The 26922-nt window shown below is 43.9% G+C and overlaps 2 long non-coding RNA genes across 2 annotated transcripts; one reads left to right on the top strand and one right to left on the bottom strand.

Annotated features, from left to right (window-relative positions):
• Positions 1-518: 518 nt before the first annotated feature.
• LOC138800494 (uncharacterized) lies at positions 519-5196 on the bottom strand. Its single transcript, XR_011364470.1, has 2 exons — positions 5109-5196; positions 519-740 (listed from the first exon to the last, which is right to left on the bottom strand). It is a non-coding gene; the product is annotated as an uncharacterized lncRNA (long non-coding RNA).
• A 703-nt stretch (positions 5197-5899) lies between these two features.
• LOC138802005 (uncharacterized) lies at positions 5900-7185 on the top strand. The gene is made up of 3 exons (XR_011364662.1): positions 5900-6087; positions 6453-6690; positions 7007-7185. It is a non-coding gene; the product is annotated as an uncharacterized lncRNA (long non-coding RNA).
• The last annotated feature ends 19737 nt before the right edge of the window (positions 7186-26922 follow it).

Below are 26922 nucleotides of genomic sequence, written 5' to 3' on the forward strand. Positions count from 1 at the left end.
TCAGAAATAGGAAGCAGTTTGACCAATGGAGGACCAGATGACTTCATACCATAAGATGCGTGAGTATAATTTTTATTTTTATGTTGACTCCACTATGATGTCATGTGTTTATTACCCTGTGCTATAACATCACTGGTGGTCATGCCTGTGCTATGACATCACTGTCAATTATCCCTGTACTGTGACATCACTTACATTGTATCATTACATTGTACTATTTTATTAATATGGTTATTATCCCTTAAGGTTAGGGCTCTTTATGTGATCCTAAGCTTTGACTCTCTATAAATCCATGACATGTCCGACCATCTTAAAAGGCGTTGATTTTTTGAACAGTCCATTTTAAATCTGTGACACCAGGTCCTTCAATTACTGTATTTAACATTCCTTGGCCAGCTCCTGCCTCCGGGTTGCACACCTACAAGCACAGGCTCTGCAGTCTCCTGGAGCTCCTTTCATGTTCTAGGCACCTTCTATAGTATCTATTCATACTTCTAATAGTGCACTAGAATACTCGATCAATAAAAATGATTATTATTTATTAATTTCCTCTTGGGATTTTATCCATCTCCATCACATGAGCGGGGTATTTCTCCTGCAGCTCCTGCCGCTGACATGACTTGACCCTTGCACTCCTGCACATCTCCTAGAGCGCCTGAAGAATGTAATTCGAGGTCAAGACGAACTCTTGCCTGGTCATGCTTTATTGCTGCAATAGGGGGTATCCTTCACATTGCAATCTGGAAAGTGACAAATACATATTACAAACACAAGCTCCTTCATGTTGCCCTAAGAGCAAGTCGAATGACACCTGTAAGGCAAACAACAGTTGGGTTATAGAAAATAAAAACGAGAGGAAATATTTAATCACTATCCATAGAAGTTATTGGAATATTTGTCATTCCTGGACATAGACGTGAAGCGCTGCTTTGTCTTTTTATGAATGATTTAACAGCTTCATATTAGTGAATGGCGAGGATCTCAGAGCCCAGACTACCGATTTCTAGTACATTCATACCTCAGAAGTGTTCTGTAGCCGGAGGTACACTTTAGCCCCCAAAGGAAATGGGACAGTCAGTGCCGGACTGACCCACCAGAGGACCGGAGAATCTTCCGGTAGGCCCCCAGCTTTAGAAGTGTCACAGCCGCGGCGGCGTCCCGTGCTCCGGGCCGCCGCCGCGACCTCTCCATGCAGCCGCCAGGGTCCATGTGCAGGGACCCGGCGCTGCTACTAGTTCGGCCCCGGGGGGCGCCTTACCTCGCCCCGCTCCTGTCACCCGCTGTGCCAGCCGGCGCGCGCGTCCCCATCTCCTAGGGCGCGCGCGCGCCGGCTGTCTCAGATTTAAAGGGCCAGTCCGCCCCTAATTGGAAGTTGCACTAATCACTCCCTATAAATTCCAGCCCTGCCCCACTACAGGTGTTGGAGCCTCTACATGCTTCCCATAGCGTTTGGCCCAGCTCCCTGTTGGTTCCTGACCTCAGTCCCTGTTCCTAGTCCCTGTCCGCTGTCCCGGTCCCTAGTCCCTGTCCGCTGCTTACCCATTGTTCCTGAGCACTGCCTGCCACCTGCGGTTAAGCCTACAGACCTCTGCCTGCATCTTCTGCCTACTGCTCCTGCTACGCCTCGCCTGCTGTAACTAGCAACCAAGCCAGGGGTAGCGACCTGGGGGTCGCCTGCCGCAGCAAGCCCATCCCGCTAGTGACGGTCCAGTGGATCCACGACTCCAGGCGTTACAAGAAGCTGCACTAACACTGACTGACATGTCGTTTCTCACTGGTTCTTCATTGGTGGGCCCCCAGGATAATTTCCTCTGGTGGGCCCCAGATACCCCAGTCCGACACTGGGGAACAATAAACTTATCACAGGTTCTGCACATGAGCCATTTTGATCTGGGCATCCAAGAATTGAACTACGACCCTCCTAAAGGGGTTGTCCACTTTTGAAGTATTCCCCAAGAAAATGTCGGCTGCTGGGGCCACCAACAACCAGCTATAATGCATTGGAGAACCACAATTCCTACATGAAAACTCCAGCATTACACAGTTCTCATTGTAACCAATAGATTGTCTATGACACGCTCCGACATGTTGTGTCCTCAGGAATGATGAAAGTCTTGAACTCAGACTCATATACTGCACTTATTTAGAATTAGGGTGTTTGAAGATGGTCTTTTTAGCAACACCTTGAATGGAAAGAAGTAGTTAGTAAGTTGGATTAGTTACACTACCAGGGTACTACAGGTCACCCGCTTGCGTTACCCTTGGCTGAATCACTGATATAGTTTGGCTGCATGACATCTACCCTCCTGACCTTATTGGATGTCTACTTTTCACACCCTGCCTGAAGAAGGGTATGTATCATATAGGCATAGGCCCAGAGTAAAAAGTTTGTAGTATAAAGACGACTAGAGATGGGCGAACCTGCCAAAAACTCAGGTTTGCATAACCCCAAATGCTCAGCATTGGAATCCCGCTGCCTGAGAAAGATGGAGGCAGCCTTAGGGCTTCCTGGAAAACATGGATAGAGCCTATGGTGTGAGAACCCAAACTTTCTGTAAGTGTGCCCATCTCTAATTCCCAATGACATGGTATATCCTTCATACTAAATGAACCTCCCCAGTAATCTCTGCTTTCTGGAATTAAATTACCAACATATTTAACTAAGTTTTTCATAAATCAATTCAGACACCTGAATCCTTGCCCTTCCACTGTCCGCAATGGCTGCCAGAATTCATGTCGCTGTAAAATGGAGAACTTCAACCATACCTCCCAACTTTCTGGACGGCCAAAGAGGGACACCTGTGGCTCACTCTAGGAAAATTTTACAGACGTTTCTATACTTTTAAATTCAATTATGCAATCACCCATACAGGATCTTCTGCAGCTTGATCCAATTACACATACAGGATCTGCTGCAGCTTGATGCAATCACACATACAGGATCTGCTGCAGCTTGATGCAATCACACATACAGGATCTGCTGCAGCTTGATGCAATCACACATACAGGATCTGCTGCAGATTTCACACATACAGGATCTGCTGCAGCTTGATGCAATCACACATACAGGATCTGCTGCAGATTTCACACATACAGGATCTGCTGCAGATTGATGCAATCATACATATAGGATCTGCTGCAGATTGATGCAATCACACATACAGGATCTGCTGCAGATTTCACACATACAGGATCTGCTGCAGATTGATGCAATCACACATATAGGATCTGCTACAGATTGATGCAATCACACATCCAGGACCTGCTGTAGATTCATGCATGCATTTAGTTACATTGACATCTGCAAAAGTAACTATATGACTATTATTAAAGGGGTACTCTGTCCATTCATTTTTTTATATTGTATTGGGGCTGCATAGAGCATAATAAACATTCTTTTCTTACCTAAACACACTCCCCTGGGGTCCTCCTGCGTCTTCTGCCATTTCTGAGACAGACTTGTCGTGGCAGAGACTTGTCTTTGCAGCCCGTTCAGCCAATCACTGGACATGATGCAGACCTGCTTCAGTCATTGATAGGCTTTGCTGGCTGTCACTGCCAAGAGGAGTCACAGGCAGTGTGTGGTGTCCCACCACTGGAGTTTCTTTTGCCACACCTGTCTCAAAAGCCGTTTAACTCCAAGCTAAGTGGTGATGAAGGTAGTTTGTTTCACCACTAGATGTCAGTGTTTTGTATGTAAACTTATCTATTCCACAGCTGTAGTGAACAAAGGGTTACTGCATCTTCTATATTATGAATTTTATTGTCCAATGGAGATACTCTTCTTATCTAGTCTATCACTTTCCTTCTCTTCTTGCACACATTCCTTTCCACCACTAACAGAGTCTCTTACACACCCTTGTAGGAAGTAGTCACTTGGTAGGAGGAGACACATCTCTGTTGTAGTTGTGCCAGGGCCTGGCTTTGCCAGGACCCCTGTCCGGGACGGTCCAGTGAGTGTGAAGTGAGATAGAGACACACTTTTCTTCTTCTACTCAAGCCACTATGCAGTGTTAGACACATACATGGAGGACAAGTCGGGAATAAACCCAGCCCATGCCGAGAACCACTCTACAAAGTGCAGGCGAGTATTCTAAGCTACAACGGAACTAGCCTGGAGAGAACCAAGCTACCGTAAAGAAGGTCTACGTATTCTATCTCGCAGTGCAGGTGACTCCAGGACACCTTCGCTTCACCCAGGTAACCACGGCTGGGGCTTGTTTTACCCTAGTAGGACGAGTACCTCGACACGGTAGGGCAGAAGGTGGTTAGACAACACAGCCTAGACACGGGTACAAGTAACTCTCTCTCAAGTCTCAAGTATCCTTCTCTAAAGTTCTGGCAGAGCACAAGTACTACATTGCGTTGGGACTCCCTTGACAAACTCTAAACTATACAAGTACCGCTAAAACTACCTCTCTTGTATTCAGCACTTACAAGTAGCTCTCAGTGCAGATCCAGTGAAACACTAAAGTTTGTATTAAGATAAACTATCTACTGCCAAAGTGTTCTGTATTTCCAAGAGACTGCATAGTAAAACTGTTCTATTTATTTTACAGGGACTCAGTCTTCCTTGCATCAGCACCAGCACCTATACACATCCACTATACACCTTGGGTCATTTTCTCTTTTTCTGTGGGTGGTGGTACCGATAGTCTGGGTGGGTTAATTTCCACTCAGAACTACCGTGACAGGAACCCAAGTACAGAGTGACCGGTCTGGGTGGGAAAGAGAGCGGGGGTACATGGTGACCAGTATGAGTGGGGAGGGGGCAGGCGGTACAGGACAACCAGTCTGGGGTGAGGGGAGGGACACAAGAGAGAGGACAGTCATGGGAGCAATGTGTGTGTGTTTGTGTGTGTATGAGGAAAGGAGTGAGGGGGTATTTTGGTCTAATTTGGCGTCTGAATTAAGTTTGGGGTTCAGTGTCTTTAATTAGGGGTCTGATTGAGGTCTGGAGTTATGTTGTGAATTTATTAAACATGATGAACATTGATGAAACATGGTGTATACCTGTAGCTGAATGAACAGTCACCATCAGGCAGCACTAGTTACAATAGTACATTTTTTTTTAGATTACTTCCATTTTGAATTTGGCGCTGAAATACCTTAATGGAGTCACCGCTTTCTCCTCTCTGTGCTGTTCGTACCCGTGCATTAGAAAAGGGCGCTTTCTGCTCCATGTCCAGCCATACAGTCTCATTACACTGGGGCAGATGGTCGCTATGGAGACGGATCAGGATGGGGATAGAAGCGCTGCCTCCTAATTCACAGGTATAAACAGCAAGAAGCGGAGACAATGGCGCATGTTTGGTCTATTGCGCAATAATACTAGTTGGGTAGGAAGTTGTATATTATAAACCACCACTATGAACCTTTACAGTTCAAATTCCTACCCAAATAACATTATTTAAATGAGTTATACTTTATTTAAGCCAATATTTAAAATCTTTAGAGCTCAGTTGTCCCTGTTAAACTATCATATAAATAACTCTGTCCGCTGGCTAGCAGTACGGATTCTATTTCTATTATATATCTGTTACTGCATTTGCTAAGGATTCCTGAGTTCTACTAAAAACATACGCGCTCCCCTCCAGCTATCGTTTCACCACATCAGTGGCTTTGTCAGGGGCTATGGAGACTGGTGAACAGCCTGAGGCCTATGGAAAAGTCAATCTGCCCCGGGGGCAGATACATAAAAAACAACTGTCTAACAATGAAAACTATTTTTGCTCATAGGAAGCTTCCTTTGCTGCGCTGTGATTGGTTGCTATCGGCAACAAAGTACAATTGTTCTCTCTTAGACGGTTTCTACAGGTTTATTTTGTTTTTAGCATTTATCTGTGAACAATGTTGACCGATTTATTGTCAATGTGACATCACAGCTGCTTATTGTGACATCACATCTGCTTATTGTGACATCACAGCTGCTATATGCTGTATAACAGCTGGCTCCTCCTAGGTGGGTTCACTTACTGTTTGGCTATCATGCTTTGCACATCATCAGTTTGCAGAGCAGTCTATGGTGAAGACAGTGGAAAGAAGTGGGGAATGTGATTGTCTGACCTGGCTGGAGATACATATAAAGTAAGTGAATAATTAGGTTTATTTTTTTTTTTTTCTGTTGCTTGTATATCACCAACATATTCAATAGTGCTGTACAGAGTTTCTCCTCATTCATGGCCGGTCCCCTATGGGGCTCATAATCTAACATCCCTGCCTCAGACCCACACACATACTGCAGCCAGCGGCCACTATTAGTTCATCACATTAGTATCCTGGATGCTATGGCACCACCAGAACACCACAATATTTACCAGAACATTTTTGTACAGCGTATTAGAGGGTAGAAGCCTCCTATACAAGTTACTTTGTATATACAGTTATATGTAGGTAGGTGACGGTATTGCAGTAATTTATTACAGCTTCTTACATTTGTCATTTTGGTTTAGGTAACTGCAGACAAGGGAACAATATAAAAAAAAAGGCTTAAAGAAAAAAAAAAAAAAACGGTTCCAAAAACTTTGACGTCACCTGGAACACACACAGAACGCTATAAGCTAGCAGAAGTGGTGCCGCCGGCCAAGCCTATACTCCTAGTATCTTATTTCTTGGATTAGAGAATAAGAAAGACAAAGATGGAGATAGAGAACCTGGATGAGAGAAAATGAAGACATCAGCGACACAGCAGTAAGTTTACCACTCTAGTCCTAGAGTCCGGTAGATGCTACATGATATTGGAGATTCAGTTCACATATGATTCCACATAGTGAATTATATTATCTCTATAACCAATAGAGATACATCGGTTTTATTCGTTTTTGATGCGCTAAGTGTATTTTGTGATTTGATAGAGCCCTTAGTATCCTGGATGCCACAGCCCCACCTGTACTCCACACAATATTTACCAGAACATTCCTAGATTAATAGCACACTGAGAGTAACAGCAACATACACAAATCCTTTTGTATTTACAGAAAATCTTACATTTGTCATTTTGGTTTAGGTGACTGGCGAGTGAGTGTCCGAGCAAACGGCGAGATCCAAGGGATAAAAGGAAAAAAATAAAGCCAGAGGAAAAGATAAAAGATGTCATAAAGAATCTGAGAAGAAGACAAAAAGTGGACTTTTTTAGTTATATTTTCTATATATTTTATTTTCTAACATAGATATATATTTTTATATATTTAATTTCTTATACATTTATATATTTTTATATTTATTTTTAACATAGTTATATTTTTTTTATATATTTTATAAATTTTTATATTTTTTTTACATATTTATATTTTTACAGTTATTTTTATATATTTTATTTTTTAAATAATTATATTTTCATATATTTTATATATATATATTAAATTTTTTACATATTTATATTTTTATATATTTTATACATTTTTATATATATATTTTTACATATTTATATTTTTATAAAGTTATATTTTAATATATTTTATATCATTTTTTTATATATATATATATTTTTACATATTTATATTTTTTTACATAGTTATATTTTTTATGTATTTTATATAGTTTTATATATTATTTTTTTTCATAGTTATATATTTTTATATATATATTTTTTACACATTTATGTATTTTTTATATTTTTATATATATTTTATTTTTTACATAGTTATATTTTTATATATTTTATACATTTTTATATTTTATTTTTTACATAGTTATATTTTTATATATTTTATACATTTTTATATATATTTTATTTTTTACAGATTTATTTTTTATAGTTATATTTTTTAAATATTTGATGATTTTTTATATATACTTTTTTTACGTATTTATATTTTTTTACATATTTATACTTTTATATTTTTTATATTTTTATATATATTTAATTTTTTTACATAGTCATTTATTTTTTTACAGTCATATTTTTTATATATTTTATATATTTTTATATATATTAAATTTTTTACAGATTTATATTTTTTTATATATTTTATATATTTTTATATATATATTTTATTTTTACATATTTATATTTTTTTACATAGTTATATTTTTATATATTTTATACATTTTAATATATATTTTATTTTTTTACATATTTATATTTTTTATAGTTTTTACATAGTTATATTTTTATATATTTTATATATTTTTTTTATTACATAGTTATATATTTTTATATTATTTTTTTACAAAGTTTATTTTTATACAGAGAATATATTTTTATACCAAAAAATGTCTAAAGTGTATTTTTTTTATAAGCAAAATAACGCTAAACATGTTTCCCAGAAAAATGCATGCACTATAGGCTATGTTCACACTTCAGTCAATCTTTTGACCAGTCTTTTTTTGCTCCATTTGCTGCCCCAAGCCCCTATGCAGCCGAACCAGCTGCACAGGTGATATGTCTGTCCTTGGGTAGCAGCACATGTATTGAAGTTGTTGGGTAAAAAGTTTTTGCCTAGTTCTGTGTCTGTGTAGGGGAGAGGGAGCTGCAGGTGAGAGGAAGAAGAAAGAACAGGGCCTCTTAGGGTAGTATTAGAAGGGCCGATAGGGGCCCGATAACAACTGTAAACGAGCGCTGGCCCAATAATCGTTTAACAAGGGCTGCAAGGACATCGTTACCGATGTCCTTGCAGCCCTTGCTTAAACTATATACTTTACCTATCCACCCTCCAGGGCTGCTCCTGTGGTCCACTTCTCCCCGGGCCAGCTCCATGGCCCAAATGTTTACCTGACTGTGGACTGCAGAGGTGTTCTGTCTCCTTAGTCATAATGGGTTTGTGAAGATATGTGAATCCCTCTCTCATCTACTCTCTCTATGGAGTGACCTCTGCACAGTACTATGCACATGCTGTTATTATAGTGTAGATAAATGTTAAAGCGTACAGAGATCATCCTGGAAACCTTATCTTCTCAGTATAAGCTGATGCCCCTTTTGGCGTACCACACACCTTGACAGACTACTACACTTATTCCTTCTCCTCTTTCTAGTATGTTCCCCACCAATAGGAGGTTAGACCCGGTCACCCCATAGAAAAGTGAGCTAGTTTGTGGGAGAAGGTTATTTGTCCAGTTAGCTGCAGTGTATAGATACAGAGAGAGTTGCTTCTGCAGTCTACAGCCAGTAGTCAGTAGTGGCGTTGTTGTGAGAAAGAGACATGGTTTGTTAGAGCCTGTAAGAGAAAACAACTATTCGCTGTTAAGCCCAAAGGTGGAGTAATTGTCACCTGGGATCAACCAAGAGTCAGGACAATCTACAGAGACAGAAATAGATCCACAGTGGAACAAAGAGCCCAAACTGAAGTATTCCACTGTTATTGTGGTGTTCCACCACAGGTGTTCTTTTCTCTCATACACCTGTCGCAAAAGTTTCTCACTCCAGATTAAGTGGTGATGTAGCGCACTTTAGAGTTTCACCACAAAATGTCAGTATTTTATATGTATGCTCTTATGTATTGCACAGCTGAGGTTAGGAAAGGGTTACTGTTTTATGTGTACCATGTGTTTTGGTAGGAGATGCTCTTTACCTCTAGCCTCTTTTTCTCTTTCTCTTGCACACATTCCTTTACACCACTCACAGGGTACTTTACTTACCCCCTGTAGGAAGTTACTTGGTGGGAGAAGGTGTAGCGTCAGTTATGATCGAGATTCTCGTGGGAAGACACACAGAGCAGACGTCCCAGCTGTAACCAGGCCAGGGCTTGGCTCTGCCAGGACCCTCGTCCAGGACAAGTTAGTTGAGCCTAAGACAGATGCAACAGATGTGGTCAGATGCAACTAGAGACACTAAGTTCTTTCAGTACTTTTACTATATCTACTATGCAGTGCTAAACGCTACAAAAGGGTGAAGAGTCTGGGAACAACCTAGCTCATGCCGTGAACCAGTCTAAAAGGTGCGGGGCAGTATCCTGATATAAAAGAGGAACTACGTATCCTGTCTTGCAGTGAAGGCAACTGGGAAATCCCTGGAACATAGCTTCCCCCAGGTAACCAAGGCTGGGGCTTGTTCACCCTAAGAGGACGAGTCACTCAACACTGTAGGGAAGAAGGTGGTCAGACTATAGTCTATACACGGGTACAAGTAACTTCTTACTCTCAAGTATTCTCTCAAATTCCGGCAGAGTACATTGCTATATTGGGTTAGGACTTCCTTGACAAAGTCCTCTCCTCTACTTCCAACTCTTCAAGCACCACTACAACTACCTCTACTCTACTTCTTCAAGTATTTCCTCAGCACAGACAAGTTCAAGCACTATAGTCCGTGTCCATTTATCTATTTGCTACCAAAGTGTTTTATACTACCAAGAGACTGTGCAGTAAAGCTGTTATATTTTTATATCACTGGGACTCAGTCATCATTTCCTCCACACCAGCACCTATACACACTAGCCCCACTGCTTGGGTTGTTTTTCCCCTTTCTGTGGGTGGCGGTACGGATAGTCTGGGTGGGTCAATTGCCACTCAGGACTACCAAGACAAGAGCCCAAGAGACCCATCACAACCCAGCAGGTTACCGACCATTTGGGGAACACTACAGACCGGCCACACTAATGCAGGTACCAACATTACACCTGTGTGCAGGACTAGCACTGGCATCACGACACTACCATCTCTGGCCTAGTAGTGCACAGCCGCCCACCACAGAAGTGGCGTCACCAGTAACAGCTTAGTACGCCACATGTCGAGTTGCACAGAATTGGCATCATGAACAAGAAATATTTTTGAAATATTGTGTGTGGTGCATTTTTGTGCGTTTTTGGTACATTTTGGCCAACAGTACATTTTTCCTGCCAAAGCGTAGATACCACTGTCTGACCACCCAAAACAGTACTGCCCCGAAGATAAGTGCCCTGAAGATAGCCGCCCTGACTCAGGACATAAAAGTGTGGTAGCAATCTGTGTTAACTCAGGACTGTATCCTGTATTTGCTAACTATGCCATCACTTTTGAAAAGCCTGCCCGCAGAACCAAGAAACTATGGGACTGTTTCCAGGGGGACCCCAAAAGAGGAAACACACTTTCGTTTACGTGACTGGCGTCTCCTGCGCTTCACCGGAAGTGACGACTCCGCCCTCAGTTGTGACAAGTTGGCGAGAACAGCATGTGGTTCTCGCGGCAGCTCGGGAGGAAATCGGGAGGCAGCTATAGGAAATCGCTCAGATACTGTCCCGCTGGAGACCGAGGATGTTACCGAGGATGAAATGGCGACCCCGCCATCCCTCTCTGGAGGAAGATGGAGCAGACTACGGGAGAATGCCCCTCTTTCCAGTGGTAACACGACTTAGGAACCCGGGTCCAGCTGGAATCTGAGACCAGCTCTAGCGACGATGAAGACAACATTGTCCCGGCATCAGGAGCGCAGCCTCTGGCAAGGATGCAGCAAGTCTTTGGGACCATCTAGGAGGCCCTTGCCTAGTGCACTATGTACTCTGCTGGGATGTAGTGAATTGTTGAGAAGTGTTTGAGGAATCCTCGTATTCACGTATGGATGAGTCTGGTTGTCTCACCTAACCGCCTTCAGCGCCCCACAGTGTCGGGTTTCTGTCCTTTTGGGGTAGTACGAGTCCCAGTCCCAGGGCCGAAAAGTCTCAGGGTGTGGACCACAAAAGAAGGAAGTATGAGTGAATTACAGGGGAATGACCTATAAGGAAGGAAATGCAGTAACCCAACTTGTCCACTCTGCCAGTTCTTAGGTCTGGAGGTATGAGAAAAGCATAGACCACCATAAGTTATAGTAGGTAAGGAAACTGTCTGTCAGGCTGTTGTAGCCATGCTTTGGCAGCTTAACAGAGTATAAAGGGAATAAGTCATGAATTATGGGGAGTTTACTGCACCCAGACAAGAGAGGACATTTAAAGGAGTAGTAAGTAGTAAAAGAAGGTGAACCAGGGTTAGAGGAGATGTCCCCTCCAGCTAATAGAAGGAGACTAGAGAGAGATGGCAGATGGTTTCGTGATTTATGAGAGCGGTGTCTGTATTGCACACTGGAGTCAGATGGTTTAAAGTGATGCAAGAATGTGAATAGTGCATGTGAGCTGTACATGAGACAAGGGGAGAGAGGCAAATACAGGAGGAGTGCAGCCCAGGGGAACACCATCTGAGGGGGGCACAACCTTCACCCTGGCTCCAGGGGTCCCACATTCCCAGTGCTGGGCCAGTTGCTTAAGAAGGGGGGTTGGCTTGACTCCTGGTGTTGGTTCTTTCAGGTGTCTGGTATGGTGGAAATTGGAGAGTCCTGCTGTTTTGGTGCAGATAGAAACGTCAGTCACTGGGTTTTAGAAAAATAAAGACAGTATTGGGCTCATTCAGGCAAATGTAAGAACAATCATTTATTGCAATATAAGATTGAGGTGTGTGTGTATGTGGGGGGAAGAAACACTCCTGAGATAACACTGTAATGGATAATGGGGTTCAAGTTTGGACTGGGGTACCTGGGGCCCACCAGAGGAAATGATCTTGGGGGCCCACCAATGAAGAACGTTAGAAATGACATGTCAGTCTTACTGCAGGTTGTGAGGTGGGGGCCCACCGGAGGATCTTCTGGTGGGACACTGGTGGGGTCAACCCGACTCCCTCAACTATGTGAATAACTAGCCCAGTGGGTCTCAGACTTGCAGTGGGCTTCGGTGCAGCTTATCCTCTACCAAGTTATGCTGCATAAATGCTGCAGATTTAGTGCAGATTTGCCCCATAGACTTCAATAAGGAAGTCAAAATGAATGAATGTTAGAATGCTACCAGGGCATGAGCGTACATGTAAGCAAAAGGGATGTAGAAAGGGAGAAAATGCTATAGGAGCAGTATAGTTATGATTTGGTACAATGTGACAACATTCCAATGATAAAAGGCAGACAGTGGTAAGAGATCCATGCTGCAGGGACTGAGCTATGCTGAGATTTGTGCTACAATGTATGGCTATGTTCACACTACGTAAGTTTCCGGCTGTAGCGCTTTCTGTGAATAAGCGGCCGGAGACTTACGTAGTTTGCGTACAATGGAAAGTATACGATATACGGCGGCACAGTTCACACTACGTACAAACTTACGCCCGGATCGTACGCGGCGGCGTAAAAAATGAACCAGGCCATTGTTTGCGTACGAAAATGCCGGAACTTACGCCTGTAGCGTTACATGTGGTCCCGTACGTAGTGGTGATTTCTTCATTTTTGCAGCTTTTTGTGCCGATCCAAAAGGTTCTGTGGGGTGTCCGGGGCTAGCCGAAGCTTTCCAAGTAAAAGACCGCTGTCAGATCGCTACGCAGGGCGCTCGGGAAGCGTAAGTAGACTTTGGGCGTAAGTTCGCAGTCTGTACGTAGCCGGCCGCAAGTAGCGTAAATCTCCGGCCGGAGTTTACCGCGTATACGTCCGGCTGCGAAAATATGCGGCCGGACATATACGCAGTGTGAACATAGCCTATATGTGTATGTATATGTATATAGGATTAGTGCTGTTAATGGGATTTTCACAGGTACGCCACATTTTCCCAGCTTGTCATTTACAGGTACTGGTAATCTGACCTAAGGGTATGTTCACGCTGTGTTCTGACTTATGTTGGGATTTTTTTTTTTACTGGATAGAATAATGCAGCTGATATAAGATATACATATATATATTCAGGCTACGACACCCTTTGGCCCTCTTTGAGTAAATGGGGGCCTAGGGATGCAGTTACTGTGTGCACAAGCCTTACAGGTCTTTCAGCTTCTTCATACCATGTATTATCATATTTTACCACTAGATGACAGTGTTTGCTTGGATTCTTACCTCCCTGTTTCTTCTGGTTACAATATTATAAATATAATTCTGGGAATTTAAAGTAATTTAATTGCTTAGATAAATGAGTCGTAAATGTAATATTTTCATATATAGAAGCGCCATAATTTTCCCATACAACATTCTGATTATTTTTTTGCTAAAGTAAATATTTAATTTCTATTTTTTTTAATCTAATGAAAATAACAACAATTTATAATTTAGTGTTTCACATAATCATCTTAAAAAATTATAGCAAAACCGGGAAAACAATGCAATTATTAGTCCTTTCACAGAAAAGGGATACTCTAACTTAAAGGGGTAATCTTTAAGTTATCTTCCAGTACTTATTAGCTGCTGTATGTCCTACAGGAAGTGCTGTATTCTTTCCAGTGTGACACAACGCTCTCTGCTGCCACCTCTGTCCATGTCAGGAACTGCCCAGAGCAGTAGCAAATCTCCATAGAAAACCTCTTCTGCTCTCCATGCTTGAAAGAATATACTACTTCCTACAGCAATCTAGCGATCACCGGGGCAGCCCCCCCGAAGCTCCCCATGCCCCCCCAGCTCTTACCCGCTTGTTGCCGACGCGTTATAGCGCCACCAGCGAAGGGGGAACAAAGAGCAAGCGAGTGCTGACAGTGTGTATAGCGCCACCAGCGAACGGGAAACAAAGAGCAAGCGAGTGCTGACAGCGATTGTTTGCTACTCTGCATCACCCCGTCTATCTTCACTGTACACGTTTCATTTATTTAGCATGTCCTTGTGTGATCATGGACCTTACCAGGATGCGGTAACCTTTTAGAGAGTCCCTGCTGGAGATCTAGTGGAGGCGTGTGTGGCCACCATGTTCCTCACTTCCCAATATAAAGAGGCCAAGGTGACTTTTGTTCTCCTTGGTGGACACAGGGGTGGCAGCTCAGGTAGAAACCAGGTGTGAGACAAGGCCATAGACAACCTCAAGGGAAGCAAGCCAGTAATCCCTGACTCTCGCAAGAGCCTTCTAGCCCAGAGTTTAAAAGGGTTATCCAGTGCTACAAAAACATGGCCACTTTCCCCCCTCTCTTGTTTCCAGATTGGGTGGGGTTTCAAACTCTTGAGCCTCCATTGAAGTAAATGGGGCTTAATTGCAAACCACACCTGAACTGGAGACAAGAGAGGGGGAAAAGTGGCCATGTTTTTGTAGCGCTGGACAATCCCTTTAAGGAAATCAGTGGATTTCCTGAGCACCTTTTTTTGTGTGGCATGCTGCACATTTTATGTACGCTTGTATAACAAAATCTTTCTGCAGATGGTTGTTTCATCGCTGGTTTGGATGATCATCTAAAGGGGTCTAGCATTAAAGGGGTATTCCAGTGTGGCAAAATTGGGTTGCTTTAAAAACAAACAAACAAAAAAAAAAACGTACTTACATGCTCCGATCCCCCACAATTTCCATTTCGCTGCTCCAGATAATATGAAGGGACTGAACGCAGTGAGCCAGCTGTAGTCTTTACAATGTGCCGACACAACCTCTCCTTCAGATCTGACACTGATGCAGGGCTTTCACCGTAGACCTGGTCCTTAGAAATAACCATATCCAGGGTGAGATCAGTGAGCAAGATGGTCATACTGTTGGAAAATAACAGCCAATTGCCTATGCATCTGCGAAAGCTGCAATTTATGCAAATAAAATACAATTACAGCTACAGCGCCACCTATCTGCAACTTTTTGTACTAATTTCTTTAAAGAAGCAGTCCTCTTTTTATATTTTTATTCTGGCCCCACCAGCATATGTGCATATATATTCGTCCAGGCTGAACGGGTTCTCTTGGTGTGGCAGTGTTTCTATGCTTCACCTCCAGTGTACCTCCCCTGTTCACTTTTACATCCCAGTACATGTGCCATAGTCATTATAGTATATAGTACAACCCAGCATGCTCCCAACTAAAGACACTCCTGTTATAAAAATATATGCATGGTCAGAGGTGTCTGGGATTAGAAAAGCCAAGTGGGCTGTTCTGTGCTGTTTCTGAAGTTCCCTTAGGCATGGATGGGAGTTACAGAGCCAATGCAGCACCATGGATTATGCTACTTCTATAACTTCCAATGCTGGCTAATTAAAGTGACACTGTCACCCCACCCTTAGGGTCCTATTGCACGGGCCGACTATGGTCCAATCATTTTAGTAAACGAGCGCAGATCTGCGCTCGTTTACTGGACCTTTTACACGTCCTGATAATTGGGCAGTATGGGTTGCATGGACATCTTTAGCGATGTCCATGCAGCCCTTGCCCAAACACCTGACACTTTGCCTCTCCCCACTCCCGGTCTTCTTTTCTGTGCTCCTCAGCTTCCTGGTCCCGGCGGCTGCAGCGTCTGAGCGGCTTGTCAGCTGACAGGCCGCTCAGCCAATCACAGGCCGCAGCCATGGCTATTACGCGTAGCAATGCGCAGTTGGTGCTCGGCCATTTTAAGTCCAAATCTAAGCAAACAATCAGCTAATGATCGCTGTCATCGGCTGATCGTTGTCTCGATTGTTGGCCGATTCGGCTGATTATCGCTCCGTGTAATGGGGTCCTTACTCCAACTTCATTTCATCGGTTAACAGTGTCACCATCAGTAGACTGTTTACGCAGTCTACCGATGGAATGAAGCAATTTTATAGCAGACAGAGGACACAGACAAGTTTTATACAGGTATATATTAAATGTGCAGCATCTAAGCCTGTGGATGGTGTGGAGAACCGCACATAGAGTAAGGATGGTGACAGTATCACTTTAACGGGGTTATTAGAATACATGTTCAATAATCTCCCCTCCTGGAGACTAACAGTCTATTCCATACTTGCATTCCATGCATGTATTTTACCTAACTGGATAACCCCTTTAACTATCTATAAGCTGCTGTCAATGCTGTTGTAGCATTAAGACAGAGGCTGGATCATTGATGGTTTAAGGGTTTAGTTTGCTCTGGCAGTCCAAGGCCTTCTCTAGGCCTCTGTGACTGCCGTGACATGTCTATTGCTACAGCCTGCCATAGGTTGGCTGTATTAGTGGATCACAGACTAAACAGATCAGGGCAACAAATATGTATGAAAAAACTGCTCATACAAGCCTCCTGGAGGGACCAGAAAATTGTAAAAAAAAAAATCTTAAAAAAACCCAAAAACAAAACATATTGAAAATTGAACCTCCCTTTTCCCCACACCCTACCTTTTCAAGGGCTGCGCTGAATGGGATCTGCTTGTGTGTTACATTGTGTGACTGAAAATTGTTTAAGAACATTGTGAACTTTAGTTTATGATTAAAGATGTCCGCACTTTACCTCTGGTGGTTAAGTATTTCTGTTCTCTGTTTACTAGTGTCTACAAATAACTTCATGTCTCCCGAGACAGAGGATATAGAGACACTAAAGGACACTATGTTGATAATCGTATATTGTGTCCCTAGATTACCTGTCTATGCACTAGATTAACATTTTAAAGGGGTATTCTGACTGGTAGTACAGTACTCTGTAGAGCTACCTTTTGCTGCTATTACAGCTGCAAGTGACTTTGGATAAAGCTGCCACATCTTGAATCTGGGATTTTTGCCTATTCCTTAAAACAAAACTGCTCCAGGTCCTTCAGGTTAGATGGTTACTACTGGTGAACAGCAGTCTTCAACTCTGACCAAAGATTCTCAATTGGATTAAAGGAGGAGTCCGGCGAAAATTTTTAGGTCTCAAGCAGAGACTGGAGGATTTTAGTTTATTTTAGTTCTCAAGTAGAGACTGGAGGATATGTCCATAAGACCACAATAAGCTGTACACTATACATTGGAATGGCCTAAAAGGAGACCTTAAAGAAGTCTGGTGAACATTTTTATTAAAGTATTGTATTGCCCCCCAAAATTTATACAAATCACCAATATACACTTATTATAGGAAATGCTAATAAAGTGCTTTTTGTCCCTGCACTTACTGCTGCATCAAGGCTTCACTTCCTGGATAACATGGTGATGTCACTTCCTGGATAAAATGGTGATGTCACTTCCTGGATAACATGGTGATGTCACTTCCTAGATAAACATGGTGATGTCACTTCCTGGATAACATAGTGATGTCACTTCCTGGATAACATGGTGATGTCACGACCCGACTCCCAGAGCTGTGCAGGCTGTGGCTGCTGGAGAGGATGATGGCAGAGGGATGCTCAGTGTCCCTCCAGTGCCCTGTGTCCCGCAGTGTCCCTCTGGCATCATCCTCTCCAGCAGCCACAGCCCGCACAGCTCTGGGAGTCGGGTCGTGATATCACCATTTTATCCAGGAAGTGACATCACCATGTTATCCAGGAATTGAAGCCTTGATGCAGTAGTAAGTGCAGGGTTAAAAAGCACTTTAGAAGCATTTCCCGTAATGTGTATATGGGTGATTTGTATAACTTTTGGGGGACAATACAATACTTTAATAAAAATTTTCGCTGGACTTCTCCTTTAAGGTCTGAGCTTTGACTAGGCCATTCCAATGTATAGTGTACAGTTTATTGTGGTCTTATGGACAGATCCTCCAGTCTCTGCTTGAGAACTCTGAAGCCCTTTCAGGGTTATCTTTGGTCTCTGTTCTGCCTCTTTGATTAGTCCTCTCCTTGCCTGGTCTGAGAGTTTTGCTGGGCGCTCAGTCTAGGCAGGATTGTAGTGGTACCATGTTCTTTCCATTTAAAGGGGGGCTATTTTGGGATCTGACTGGGGAGGAGGTGGCTGAGAGACGTCCACTCAAATCCCGGGTCCAGCGGCGGGTCCCGTATTGCGGCGCTCCGGTCCCCGGCTCCCGGCCGCTTCCTGGTGTCTGACGCGGGCTCGAGACGTGACGTTTCAAGTCCGCTCAGATCCCGCCTCTGTCACTGACTGGCTGAGGGGACTTGAGACGTCATGTCTCGAGTCCGCGTCAGACACCAGGAAGTGGCCGGAAACCGGGGACCGGAGCGCCGCGATACAGGACCCGCCACTGGTTCCGGGGAGGTGAGTGGACGTCTTTTTTCTCAGCCACCTCCTCCCCGACCAGATCCCAAAATAGCCCCCCCCCCGCCGCTGGAGTACCCCTTTAAGGATAATGGATTTTATGGTGCTCAGGGGGGATCATCAGAGATTTGGATATATTTTTTTTTATAACTTTGTCCCTGACTAGTATGGAGATCTTCTTGGTGTTGTTTGGTTAGTGTTGCCTCTTGCTTAATGGTGTTGCAGCCTCTGGGAAGTGGTGGTGGTGTGTGTGTGTGTGTGTGCGGGGGGGGGGGATACCTTTGCAAGCCATTGTAAATGTTTGCACACATCTAATACCGCAGGTTCCACTTCTCCCCTTACAGAATGGTGGAGGAGCTGATAGGCTTCTTGTTGGCAGGTAAATAGCGTCGCTGCTTAGAACAAAAGAGCTGTGTGTGAGACCCAGGACAACAGCTCAGAAATGTCATCAAGCAACAATTATCATCATTCTGATGTCATCTGAATACTTTTTCTGGCTAATAGTTGGTCTGGTTTGATTTTTATCTTTGGCGACCACATTCTTTTTCCATAGATCCTCACACCGGCACCTAGATTTGGTTGACTGCCTCAAGCTTTCCACAAGGTTTAATTGTTACACTGGTTGAGTTAATATATTGGGCTCTATTCACATCATGTTTTAAGCCCTAGAAAGGCACATACAGCAATTGTTTGTTATCTAAAATATAGAGTGAAAATGGAATGCAAACTTTTGCAAGTCGTATTGCTTTCTTGTCCTAGATGAATCCAAGCTTACATACTTAATATGCCTTACTAGTAGGTCCATCTTCCCATAGAATATTGTGTGAATGTGTGCCTTAATGTGCCTTACTAGTAGGTTTATCTTCCCATAGACTACTATTGCTAATAAACTACTACAGCCATTTTATGTGATGCTGAATAACAGCTGCACATTTTGGAAGTCTTACCGCTTACTTGTTCTAGATAAATCCAAACTTACATACTTATATTTTGTAAATCTGTGCCTTAACCCTTTGAGGACCAGGCCCAAAATGACCCAGTGGACCGCGCAAATTTTGATCTTAGTGTTTTCGTCTTTCCCTCCTCCCCTTCTAAGAGCTCCAGCACTTTTAGTTTTCTATCTACAAGCCATGTAAGGGCTCATTTGTTACAGGAATAGTTGTACTGTGTAATGGCGTCCTTCATTTTACCATAACATGTATGATGGAATTCCAAATATATTATTTCTGAAGATATAAATAGGTGAAATCGTAAAAAAGAATGCAATATGGTAACGTTTGGGGGGTTCCTGTGTCTACGTAATGCACTATATGGTAACAGCGACATGATACTATTATTCTATAGGTCAGCCCGAACACAACCATATGCAGGTTACACAGATTCTCTAATGTTATATATATATTTTTTTTAATAAATCCTTTGTTTTTTGGCAATTAAATATTAATAAAATGGGCCTATTGTGACACTTATAACAGTTTTATTTTTTCACCTACGGGGCTGTATGGGGTGTAATTTTTTCCGCCATGATCTCTAGTTTTTATTAATACCATATTTTTGAAGATCGGACGTTTTGATCACTTTTTATTGTTTTTTTTTAATATATAATGTAACATAAAATCGGTAATCCGCGCACTTTTTCCCCTCTTTTCGTGTACGCCGTTCACCGATCACAATGACGCTTGTTATATTTTAATAGATTGGACAATTACGCACGCTACGGTATATTATATGTTTATCTATTTATTTATTTTTATATGTTTTATTTATATAATGGGATAGGGGGGTGATTTAGACTTTTATTGGGGGAGGGGCTTTGGGGTAGTGTAATAGTGTTTTGAACTTTTTTTTTTTTTTTACACATTTGAAGTCCCTTTGGGGGACTTGTACATACACTACTTGGATTTCTACACTGATGATTGCTATGCCATAGGCATAGCATTGATCAGTGTTATCGGCGATCTGCTCATTGAGCCTGCCTGTGCAGGCTTAGTGTAGCAGATCGCCGATCGGACCGCACGGAGGCAGGTGAGAGACCTCCGGCGGTCCGTTTCAACGATCGGGACCCCCGCAGTCACACTGCAGGGGTCCCGATCGGTAAGTAACAGGGGACTCCCCCTGTCACTTACACTTAAACGCCGCGGTCGCGATCGCTGCAGCATGTCATTACCGGTGAGGTCCCGGCTGCTCACTGCCTTAAATGAGGGGAGCATAAACTAGTGACAGAAATGCTGAACAGATCGGTGTGTTACTTACATAATTCTTGCCACACCCCTCCCCCGCCCCTCAGCTGCTGATTGACAGGTGACTGCCCATACACAGCATGGATAGATAACTGCCAATCAGCAGCTGATGGGTGGAGTTTTCTACTTCTCATGAATATCCAGGACTACTGGGCTCATGCACATAATGGTGAAGACTACATATTGTCTATGTTATTCAGGAGGAGATCTTTAAATCAGCTGCATAAAACAAAGTGATACATCATTCTGTTCAGCTTCTCTGTCACTAGTTTATGCTACCCTGAGATAGGACACAATTAACCTATTGACAGAGTCTCTTTAAAGGGGTTTACTACCATAGACATAAGTGTCTAATAGGAAAGAGAGAACTGGATAAAACTGGATGCAGCAGTGTATGGGGTGGGTCACAAACCCAGATAGAGTATAGAGGTGGACACTAGTGATGAGCGAATAGTGAGATATTCGAATATTCGATATTCGTACGAATATCCTGCGAATATTCGATCCCATTAAAGTCAATGGGAACAAGTATTCGATTAGTGAAAAACATCTGCTTGACCATTTTGACACTTATCGAATATTTATCGATCGAACAGTATTTGCTCATCACTAGTGGACACAACTTAAAGAGAGGGGGAAAAGTGGCCATGTTTTTGTCACGCTGCATAATCCCTTTAATGGCGTCGCATAATAAGAATGATTTGATCAATAAAAATCAACTCAATGATGGTTTCCATATAGCAGGAAGAGAGGTGTGCACACGTCTGTAGGGCTGTCTGTACCCATAGCTACAGATAGCACTGCAGATGTGCATCCAGGGTCATTCGCAAAGCACAGACCCATTCATTGGTCTGAATGAATGAATCCTAGCACGGACTCATGACCCCTATGGAGGGCCATTTAAATGAATAGGTCCGTGAATAGGTCCATTATATTACAGACAGGTGAAAGAGGCCTAAACTGAGTTACCTTGCTACTAACTTACTAGCCAGCGGAACAGAAGACAGAGATTGAGTTAATCTTTACATGTTCTATTACTCTGTTTGTGGTGATAAGGAGGAGACTTCTGGAAAGTGACGTGTATAGCTTTACAGCTAAAGGTGACTCCAGTATATAGATGAAACCATAGCAGTCCTTCCGGGAATGATATTTGCACAGGTCACAGGAAGTGCTTATAAACCTTCCTGTAACAGTCGCGGCACGTACCTCTTCCCATGGCCGCGCTGCCTTCCCTGGCGGCAGCTGGGCTCTTTCCCCTAGCTGCACATGGTCCCGGATGTCCCCAGTCTGCTCCTCTTCCCGCATGGTCCGGCGTGGGCGTCCCCGTCTCCTAGGGAGCACGTGCGCCAGCTCTGCTTAAATTTAAAGGGCCAGTGCATCCCTAATTGGGTGTGCACATAATCACGTGCCTATAAAGCTGCACCTGTGCTCACATTCCCTGTTGGAGCCTCTACATGCTTACTAGTGTGTGGCCCAGCTCTTGTGTATCCTGCCTGTGTATCCTGCCCATGTATCCTGTCCGTATATTCCTGCCTGTGTATCCTGCCCATGTATCCTGTCTGTATATTTCTGCCTGTGTATCCTGCCCAGTGGTTCCAGCCATTCCTGGTTCCTGCCATCTGAATGCTGTCTCAGTTCCAGCCGAGCCTCCTACTGAGTCCCAGCCTATCTGCCTACTAGTCTCCAGCTGCACCTCGCCACCGCTACTAGCAAGCCAAGCCAGGGGTAGCAACCTGGGGGTCGCTTGACGCAGCAAGCCCATCCCGCCTTGCTAGTGGTCCCTTGGACTCCGCTCCCTGGTGCGACTTGCATCATTGCTAGTGGTGGCACAGCGGATCCACAACACCCATTGTTACACTTCCATTGTGGCAATGTCTATGGGGATTGCTGTAAAGCACAAAAATAAGGCTCTGTTCACATCACGTCTTCAGCCCCACGTCAGGCTACACGTCGGGAATCAATGAAAAAAGGATGCTGACGTGCAGCTCGGCATGCAGCCGATGGCACCATTGACTTGAATGGCCGGGACGGAGTTATTCTGGAACTACGTTCTGTTCCTTTGGCCGACATATACTTCTTTTGTGCAGGACTCAAAAGCATGGTCTTCCACACTTTTGAGTCCTACACAAAAGAAGAATCCATTGGGCAGATGGACAGAATGTAGTCATATAATGACTCCGTCCGGCCCATTCAAGTCAATGGGGCCATCGGCTGCACGCCGGACTGCACGCCAGCATCCTTTGTTCATTGATTCCCAACATGTAGCCTGACGTGGGGCTAAAAACGTGATCTGAACATAGCCTAAGGTTGGGTTCACACTATGTTTTTGCAAAAAATGAAAAACGGATGCCTTTGTGTGCATCCATTTTGATCAGTTTTTCCATTGACTTCCATTATAAAAATACAGATCAAAACACACCTCATTTTTATGTCCGTTAAAAAAAATGGATCCGTTCTTATCCTTTTTTTTTTTTTTTTAAATAATGGAAGTCAATGGAAAAACTGATCGAAACGGATGCAAAAACATAATGTGAACCCAGCCTAGGTACTGTTAAAAATAACAGGAGACAAGATGGAGGCCCTCATGCTAATGTGCTAAAAATAAAATAAAAAAAAATTACAATTGGAAAATAGAAAAATATTAGTGCTATGTTCACACAACTTCAAAATGGAGGCCGTGTTTACTGGACGGGAAATAATGGCCGTCATTATACAAATAACGACTGCTGTTATTAAATAACATCGTTAAATGACGGCTATTTAATAAAAAACAAAGCATAGTCTGGGAATGTCTTCTAGAGAAAGGTCCAGTATTCAAATGGCCAGATGCTAAGCACTGGAGCCTCTATACTCCGACCATGGGGGTCACAGTGCACGGACCTCGTCTCTATGCCAGAAGTTACTTATCGCTGGAATTACACGTTAACCTTGGGAATGTAACAATAAGCCAAAGTAAATGCTTAGGCAGGAAGACACAGCTCCACTAAATATTAATTCCACCATTTGGCAAAAGTCAGGTCAAAGTTTACTTTATTTGTAAGGATTGCGGCTCTGTTGTCGCTCTTCAGTGTTTTCTTTAGTTTTGTCATCTCCATAGTTTGGATTAACGTTTAATAGTCTTTCGCTAACTCCGATCCTTCTGTGTAATTTTCATCTATCAATATAAACGTTTGATTAACTTCCCCGGCCTAGTTTCATACTCATGGATTGAGAATTTTTTTTTGCATTTTGAAATTTAAAATTTTTCCATTGATGTAGCTGTATGAGGGCTTGTTTTTTGCAGGACAAGTTATACTTTCAATGGAGCCATTTCACTGTACAGTAAAACCTCGGTTCCTCTACACCTCGGAGTTCGAACAATTCGGTATTCGAACTAAATTTCCCCCTGAAGTTTTGCTCGGTATTCGAACTTTGCTCGGTATCCGAACAAAACCAGGGGGATAACTGTCAGCTGAACTGATGTTCAGCTGACAGTTAGAGGTGTTCGGGAACAGTGAGAGGCAGGAGCGGGCGGCTATTTAAACTTGCCGCCGCGCTCCTGCTCCTCTCAGCTGCGGGGGATACCCTGTAAAGAAGTGGGGAATCCGATGGGATTCCCCACTTCTTTACAGGGTGTCCCCCGCAGCTGAGAGGAGCAGGAGCACGGCGGCAAGTTTAAATAGCCGCCCGTTCCTGCCTCTCACTGCGGGGACAGGCTGTAAAGAAGCCCGCTCTTAGCACTGTCCTCCTGTCTCTCCCCACCAGCCCCTCCGCCCCCCCCCCCCGCCGGCCTGGAGCATCTTCCAATACACTTACCCAGCCAGTACACCTCTATAGCCTGCGGCGCGCCCGTGCTGTTGCGCCCGCAGCCCCGCTCACCAGCTTCTTGCTCCTGCTGCACCCCGCCGCCTCTGCAGACTCTCCCTTATCCTGCAGAGGCGGCGGGGAGCAGCAGGAGCAAGAAGCTGGTGAGCGAGCCCTGGGGGTGCAACAGCACGGGCGCGTCGCAGGCTATAGAGGTGTACAGGCTGGGTAAGTGTATCAGTCATTATGATGGGATTCCCCACTTCTTTACAGGGTGTCCCCCGCAGCTGAGTGCAGCAGGAGCTCAGCGGCAAGTTTAAATAGCCGCCCGCTCCTGCCTCTCACTGTTCCGGTGAACATGGAGCGTTCTTACGCTCTGTGGGCCGGGTGCTCTGCACCTGACCCACGGAGTGTAAGAACCAATTAATCACATTTGCATTGTTCCCTATGGGAACTTACAGCTCGGTTCTCGAACTGCTCGCTTCTGGAACAGCCTTCCAGAACCGATTATGTTCGAGAACCGAGGTACCACTGTACATATAATGTAGCGTATAAAGAAAAAAAAAAGGATTATGAAAGGGGAACTATCAGCAGGTTAGACTAATCTAACCTGCGGATAGCCCCCTATTGTGCACGGGGTACAGAGGAGGAAGGTATGTGGTGGTGGGTAAGTAGTGGTGGGTTATTATGTCCCCCCCCCCCCCGCCCACTTCTCCCTAAAAGAGGTTGATCAGGATGAGAAAAACATAGCTGCTCACTTTCAGAAACAGCGCAGCTTCTGTACTTAGTTTACGGATGATATTCCAGCTCAGTATTGAAGTGAATAGATCTATTAAGGTGACCGTGCACCTTACATAAAAGTAGGTTGCTGGTTGAGCGATCTTGTCATGCTACTGCTTCTACTGCTTCTATTAATCAGATTTTTAAAAACATGACTTAAGACAACGATCAGCTGTCATTGTGCATGTTGGCTTATCATTGCCTTTTAGCATGACCTATTACACAAAACGATTATCAGCCGGAACGGCCAGTAATTGTCCAAGTATGGCCGATAATTGTTTGGTGTAATAGTACCCTAAGGGTCCTATTACACTGCTCGATAAGAAACAAGGTGATCGCTAGATCGTCCGGGAAGCCCATAGAGGATAGCGGCGGTCTACTGCCACTGCTCCTATTCCCAACAGATTGCTGCTATCACAGTCGTTTGTCTTTCAACGTGCTGAAAGACAAACAACAGCAACGATAAGCCGACATCGTTCATGTCGGAGGATCGTTGCCTTCTACTACACTGGATGATTATCGTCCATAATGGACGATATCGTCCGAATACGGCCGATAATCGTTTTGTGTAATAGGGCCTTAAGTATCCTGTTGTCTGTGAAGTCCAGCAGAGAAGCTAGTATGAAGAGTTTACTTTAGCCATTCTCTCCCCTCCCCTGAGAACACCACTTATTACCAGGGGCGGTCTTGGCATTTCTGGGGCTCCAAGCGAAGATATGTCTGGGGCCCCCCCCTCGACACGCGTTCCAAAACAATAGACCGCTGTGTGTTGCCCTGAGTAGTATATACCCCTTGTGCGCTACCACCAGTAATATATACTCCTTGTGTGCTGCCCCCAATAGTATATACCCCTTGTGTCCTGCCCCCAGTAGTATATACCCCTTGTTTGCTTCCCCCAGTAGTATATAGACCCCTGTGTGTTCCCCCAGTTATATTTAGCCCCCCCGTGTGCTCGCCAGAAGTATATAGACCTCTTGTGTGCTGCCCCAGTTGTATTTAGACCCCTTGGGTGCTGCCCCCAGTTGAATATACCCCCTGTGTGCTCCCCCACTAGTATATAGGCCCCCTGTGTGCTCCCTCAGGGGTATTTAGCCCCCCTGTGTGCTCCCCCACTTGGATATAGACCTCCTGTGTGCTCCCCCACTTGGATATAGACCCCTGTGTGCTCCTCCAGTAGTATATAAACCCCCTGTGTGGTTCCCCCAGTAGTATATAGACCCCCTGTGTGCCCCACCAGTATTATATAGACCCCTTGTGTGCTGCCCCAGTAGTATACAAATCCCTGTGTGCTCCCCCAGTTATATATAGACCACCTGTGTGCCTCACAAGTAGTATATAGACCCCCTGTATGTTCCCCCAGTAGTATATAGACCCCCTGTGTGCCCCACCAGTAGTATATAGACCCCT

The sequence above is a fragment of the Dendropsophus ebraccatus genome, chromosome 9 (genome assembly GCF_027789765.1).
Source record: "Dendropsophus ebraccatus isolate aDenEbr1 chromosome 9, aDenEbr1.pat, whole genome shotgun sequence".
NCBI classification, from domain to species: Eukaryota; Metazoa; Chordata; class Amphibia; order Anura; family Hylidae; genus Dendropsophus; species Dendropsophus ebraccatus.